At 41.1% G+C, this 6,578-nt stretch overlaps 1 long non-coding RNA gene across 1 annotated transcript; it reads left to right on the forward strand.

Annotated features, from left to right (window-relative positions):
* Positions 1–2,031: 2,031 nt before the first annotated feature.
* Positions 2,032–6,247, forward strand: LOC134729788 (uncharacterized). The gene is made up of 3 exons (XR_010111219.1): positions 2,032–2,100; positions 2,645–2,697; positions 5,988–6,247. It is a non-coding gene; the product is annotated as an uncharacterized LOC134729788 (long non-coding RNA).
* The last annotated feature ends 331 nt before the right edge of the window (positions 6,248–6,578 follow it).

The raw sequence follows: 6,578 nt of genomic DNA on the forward strand, positions 1-6,578 counted from the left end.
TTGATGCAGCAACAACAGCGTGATTCAGCTCCCTGCTTTCCCACAGCACTCTCTGAAATGAAGGCACGGCAGGGGGGATATATGTAATTCCTTTCTTCATGTATAAAGGGCTTATAAATAGTAATACCAACCTCAGTGCCGGGCATTTCCTGGGGAATTAATAGCCAGCTGGGGTTAACAGTCCTTGGTTCGACTTTAGGCCATCAACTCTTCTTGCTGCTCATTAATTCCCAGAAAGTGCCCTGTGCCTTGATGGTTATTGCTTAAATACATTAAAATCAAGTTAAGGGGCTGACTTAATGTTTAGGTGTGATAATGTAAAACACAAGGAAGTACTCCCAGCAGACACATTCACTGTCGTGTGTTTTTATTTAACTAATTTTCTTCTATATGTTTGAGTAGTGCAATGGAGTGATGCACATGGACATTTTTGCAGCTGTTGCTGGTGTGTGTGTGTGTGTGTGTGTGTTTAATGCTCATAACTAATCAGACAAGACCTGCACAGAGACCTTGCTAAAAAAACTTTACAATGGGTTCATCATTTCAGTGAAAATTCTCTATTTGGATTCAAGAGAAAATATTTACATACAAGAGAAAATATGAGGAAATAGTTTAGGAAAATGTGGGTTAAATAAGTCATCTGTTCTTTATTAGCTTAGCACAAAGACATTTTGGGGTAGGCCCAAGAGAGGCCTGAAACATGGGGAGGCACCCTTTAAAACAACATTTCCCCTTTGGAGGATGGAAAACAACCCTTCCTAGGGCTTTCTGCTTATTGCTGCCCAGTAGAGGAGAATCATCTTAAGGCAATTCCAAGCAGTTCTTGAAATAGGAAAGCAGGCACATTTTTAATTTTAAAACATCCTCTTTGTTTAATTCAATAAAGTGGGCATTTATTGTAAGCATCTTTTGTGCAAGGGTAGGGAGGGGAGCATAGTTGACTGTGAAGCCCTAGCCCTTCATAGCTCACAGTCAAATGTGAGAGATGGGCAGATGGACCCAGACCAGGCTACTAGGCAAAATGTTTTCATCTCTGTAATCAAGACAAATATCACATGCTTCAAGAAAACAGATGGGAAGTTTATTGTGAATAGAAAAGATTCAGGGATCACCCAAATTATGAGAACTCAAAGCATTTGGACTGATTGTTAACTTCTTTTTTCTCTTGAGACAGGGTCTCACTCTGTCACCCAGGCTGGAGTGCAGTGGCACAATCGCGGCTCACTGCAACCTCTACCTCCCGAGCTCAAGCAATGCTCCCACCTCAGCCTCCCAAGGAGCTGGGCCTACAGGCGGACATCACCACACCTGGCTAATTTTTGTATTTTTTGTAGAGATGTGGTTTTGCCATGTTGCCCAGGCTGGTCTCAAACTCCTGGGCTGAAGTGATCCACCTGCCTTGGCCTCCCAAAGTGCTGGGACTACAGGCATTAGCCATCGTGCCCGGCCTCTTAATTTCTTCTATGAATCAGTTTCCAAACAAAGGGTGGAGTGCAATGGCATGATCTTGGCTCACTGCAACCTCTGCCTCCTGGGTTCAAGCAATTCTCCTGCCTCAGCCTCCCAAGTAGCTGGGATTACAGGCACCAGCCATCATTCCAGGCTAATTTGTTGTTGTTGTTGTTTTGTTTGTTTGTTTGTTTGTTTTGAAATGGAGTCTTGCTCTGCTGCCCAGACTGGAGTGCAATGGCTCAATCTCGGCTCACTGCCACCTCCGCCTCCTAAGTTCAAGTGATTCTCCTGCCTCAGCCTCCTGAGCAGCTGGGATTACAGGCACGTGCCACCACACCCAGCTAATTTTTTATCTATTTGATAGAGATGGGGTTTCACCATGTTGGCCAGGCTGGTCTTGAACTCCTCATCTCAGGTGATCCGCCCACCTTGGCCTCCCAAAGTGCTGGGATTACAGGTGTGAGCCACCACGCCCAGCTTCCCACAAGTACTTTTTAACTGGTTTTATGATTTGGAAATTTTGTTTAGCTTCTTGCAGGCTAGGACCACTTCTAATTCACTCTTATCTTCCTATGGCCCAGGTAATGCTTGGCATACCCTATGCTCAAAACGTATTTGATAAGTGGAGGAATGGATGAATTGGTGAAGGTAAGTTCATATTTGAATGGCTAGCAGCCTCCTTTCCAACTGTTCCCATGATCAAAACACTCATCCAAAATAGATGTTAACCTGGAAATGGTCTGAATTCCCTAAGACTGACAGCTATTTGGGGATGTGTGCATTTGCCAAGTCCCTGGTTTGGATGCCACACCTGGTAGAGGTAAAACCTGGTTACTACATACATAAGATGTGCTATCACCTGTATTAGAACAATTGAGAAAAATTCTCTGTGGCAATTAGGAAGGATACAGCTGGGATTCGCACTAAACTGAAATTTAAATGTCTACATAGACAATGAAAAAATAAAATCCTATCACTGACTGTCTTTCTCTCCATCCATCCATCTGTGAACTATGGATAATAATTACATATACCTTTTCTACCTCCCAGAGTTGGAGAATATATAATGTACGTGAAATTTATCAGTTGTATAGTATTACATAAATACCAATTCTTATTAGCATCTCTACTTTCTATTGGTAAATATTTCTGTGGTGAATATTTCACTTAAAATGTGTCTTCCCATTCACAGCACATTCCAAGAAGCCTGTATCCCTCACCACCAGACTAAGATGTGCCCCTCAGGTTAAGTATAATTATTTTAGCAGGAGTTTAAGAAAAACATAGCAGGAAGATAAATGCTAAGCAAAACAGAATTTTTAAAAAATTTAAAACAAATTCTATTTTGGATAATTTTTTTTTTTTTTGAGATGGAGTCTCACTCTGTCGCCCAGGCTGGAGTGCAGTGGCGCCATCTCGGCTCACTGCAAGCTCCGCCTCCCGGGTTCACGCCATTCTCCTGCCTCAGCCTCCCGAGTACCTGGGACTACAGGCACCCGCCACCACGCCCGGCTAATTTTTTGTATTTTTAGTAGAGACGGGGTTTCACCGTGTTAGCCAGGATGGTCTCGATCTCCTGACCTCGTGATCTGCCCACCTTGGCCTCCCAAAGTGCTGGGATTACAGGCGTGAGCCACCGTGCCTGGCCTCTATTTTGGATAATTTATGCCTTTCATTTTCTTAGATAATTAGGAGTTAATTACCAGCACACACCGTGTTCAGCTTATCATGATAACTTGGAGAGATCTTTACTAGAAGGAAGTGCCATTTAACTGGTACACTTGACTTTCCCCCATATCCCAGGTGGTTATTTTTTTTTTCCAGCTAGCCAAGTTATTTTCATCATATTTCTTTTCATCTTAAGTTCACATAACCCCCAGAACCTGAATCTAGGGCAAAAGAAGAGAGATCAGACCTAACACTATCGATTCATTGATGTGGGCTCCGTTGGTTTTGATTTTAGAAGGTCAATGCCCTATGGGCCAAATTTGTTCAAAGGACAAACACACAATAATGATATAGTGCTTCCTGCCTTTAAAAATCCAACTACCACTGTTTAAATATAGTTAAGTATTAGTGGGAAAATGTAACGTATACTTTAAAAAGTAAGTCTCTGTGTGGTTTAGAGTCATTCTATAATTATGTTTTAAATAAATGATGACCTTTTAAAATATATAATAATAATATTGTTGATACTTCAGATAAATGGTTCCTGTTTCATTTTTAATATGTCATTAACTTACCATTACTAAAAATTCAACCATGCTTTAAAAAATTTTCAGATGGAAATGAGATTAGTAATTTACAATAGAGCAATACATTTCCATTATGCTTATTTAATAGCACATTTATATCATGCAAATTCCTTTAGATGTAAAATTGCCATCTGGTTTTACTGGGGGGTTGGTAGGAAATAAGAAAAAAAAATCCAAATAGGAGTTTTGAGGAAAGATGACAAATATGCAAAGCAGAGTTTCTTCCTATCAATAGCGCAGTACCTTGGGGAGGAGGCTTTAAAATATATTTTGGAAAGAAGGGCTAAAGGAAGTTTGTGCGTGGGTGTATTGTGTTTAAAACAAAAATAACTCCTAAAATATAGACTGAAATTATTCTTCAATGTCCAGAATGTTCATTTATTTAAAAAAAAACTCAGGGCCATTACATTTACCAACCAGCTAAATTCACTTCAATGCCACTCCTTACAGGTATATAATGCTTTAGAGTTTTATTGTTGCTATAGTTTGAGTACTTGACGATCCAAACCTCATGTTGAAATTTGATCCCCAATGTTGGAGGCGGGGCCTAGTGGAAGATGTTTGGGTTAGGGAGATGGATCCTTCATGAATGGCTTGGTGCCATTCTTGCAGTAATGAATGAGTTTTCCCTCTGTTAGTTTTTGCAAGAGTTACCCAACAGCTGATTGCTAAAAAGAGCCCGAGACCTTCCCCCTCTCTTGCCTCTGCTCTCTCACCATGTGATCTCTACATGCCAGCTCCTCTTTGCCTCCCTTTTGTCTTCTGTCATGAGTGGAAGCAGTCTGAGTTTCTCTCCAGAAGCAGATGCTGGCACCATGCTTCTTGTATGGACTGCAGAACCATGAGCCAGATACATTTATTTTCTTTATAAATTACCCAGCCTCAGGTGTTCCTTTATAGCAATACAAAATGGACTGAGATAATAGTATACAGAAAATGTCACCTACAGCTACCATGATAGTTGAAGACCTAGCTGTAGATGTCATCATGCAGATGATGCTGTGTCTCTGTTTTCAACATTGGCTTACAACCAACCTTAGCGTGTGAAAATCTGAAATTGTCCTGGGCATCATGTTCTTTCCAAAGCTCCCTACCTACTGTATGATCTAGTATGATCTTTTATGTTGATTTTAAATTTCATGCTGATTACCCGTTTGCCAAATGTTACTGAAGTTATTTTTGTCTCCTTATGGTGGTTCCTTAAAACCACTTTGTTACTTGATTTATAAAAAGAAGTGGACCAAAGGACACTTATCCCAGAAGGTCTTAGCCTGGAAAGCTTCAAGCATCACCAACTCTCAGAAGTTTTATATTTGATTTGCATATCTGTATGCCCTATTCTAGGGAGAGGGTTCCTAGTTTTTGTTAGAGTGTAAGAGATTAGAAAACTGAGAGGTTTTCAGATCCACTGCAAGATGGAGCCAATGGCAGGGCCAGAGGCAGAGCAAGAAAAGAGGGCAAACTGAAGAGGCAAAAGGAGAGGGAGGGTGTGAAAGTTGTCACAATAAAAGTGGAGTTATTGTGGTTTGTTTTAAAAAAAAAAAAAAAAAAAAAACAGCTGGGCCTGGTGGCTCACACCTGTAATCCCAGCACTTTTGGAGGCCGAGGCGGACAGATCACTTGAGGTCAGGAGTATGAGACCAGCCTGGCCAACATGGTGAAACCCCATCTCTACTAAAAATACAAAAATTAGCCAGGCCTGGTGGTGCATGCCTGTAATCCCAGCTACTCGGGAGGCTGAGGCAGGAGAATCACTTGAGAGGTGGAGGTTGCAGTGAGCCAAGATTGTGCCCCTGCACTCCAGCCTGGGTGACAGAGCGAGACTCCATCTCAAAAAAAAAAAAAAAAAAAATTAATTTAATTGAATTAAATTGAAAAAAAAACCAAACCGAAACCCTGACAAATAGAGCCAAGGAAGGCCATAGATGATTCTCATGTATAAGCACTTGATAACAGAAACTACCATGAAAGGCTCTGCAAAAACCACAACCTTGCACAAAGGCTAGTGCAACCTTACACAAAAAATATATCTGTTAGTATATCTTCTCAGCAACTGTCTCTCCAACCCTGGACTGGCACCACCCTTGGTGCTTGTAGCAGGGAATAATTATCTCAAAATAATTATGTAATCCTCCTCATTCGTCCTTTAAAAACCTGGTCTTCCTTTATCTCCCTGAATACCCATATAGCTTACTATGACATGCATATTCTTATGGCAATGCCCTATGCCCGAATAAATATCATTTTCTTTTAGAGAGCTTCTCTCCATTTGTTATTTAGGTTGACTAGGGACAAGAGAAAAACAGGAGAAAGAAAAGTTAGAAGAAAGAAGCAAGAGGAACAGAAGGAACAGAGAAGACAAGAAGTTGGGAGCAAAGAAAAATAAAGGTGAGTCAGAGAAGGAAAGGAAAAGGAAAAGAGGCGGATAAATTTAAAAAAGAAGAAGACTCATCCTTCAGCCTTCCCCAGGGCTCAGGGCACCAGGAAACTTCCCCTTCCCTCAGCCAGGTGTCCCCCAGCAGGTCCAGCTTCTGTCTAGCTATGGCGCCTTTATTCTTTCCTATTTGTTTGAGTCACTCTGTGACTATTGACTCAAACACAGGTTTTCACTTGGGCAAAGGTCCCATACAATGAATTAAATGATGGCTTCAAATGGGCATTAGAAGAATGAATATTGTTCAGCCTCACAGTGAATACACTCCTATTTGGGTGTATTCAAATAGGCTAACCTAAATGAATAGTCTTGAGCAGCAACTTGGGGTCTAATGAACATTAGACACTCCTACCAACAATGAGAAAGAAACCTGTTGTCTAGGGTGAAAAACATAGCAAAATGCAGGTCCTTCACAGAGTTCAAAAGCTTCAGGATTT

The sequence above is a fragment of the Pan paniscus genome, chromosome X, assembly GCF_029289425.2.
Source record: "Pan paniscus chromosome X, NHGRI_mPanPan1-v2.0_pri, whole genome shotgun sequence".
Taxonomy (NCBI): domain Eukaryota; kingdom Metazoa; phylum Chordata; class Mammalia; order Primates; family Hominidae; genus Pan; species Pan paniscus.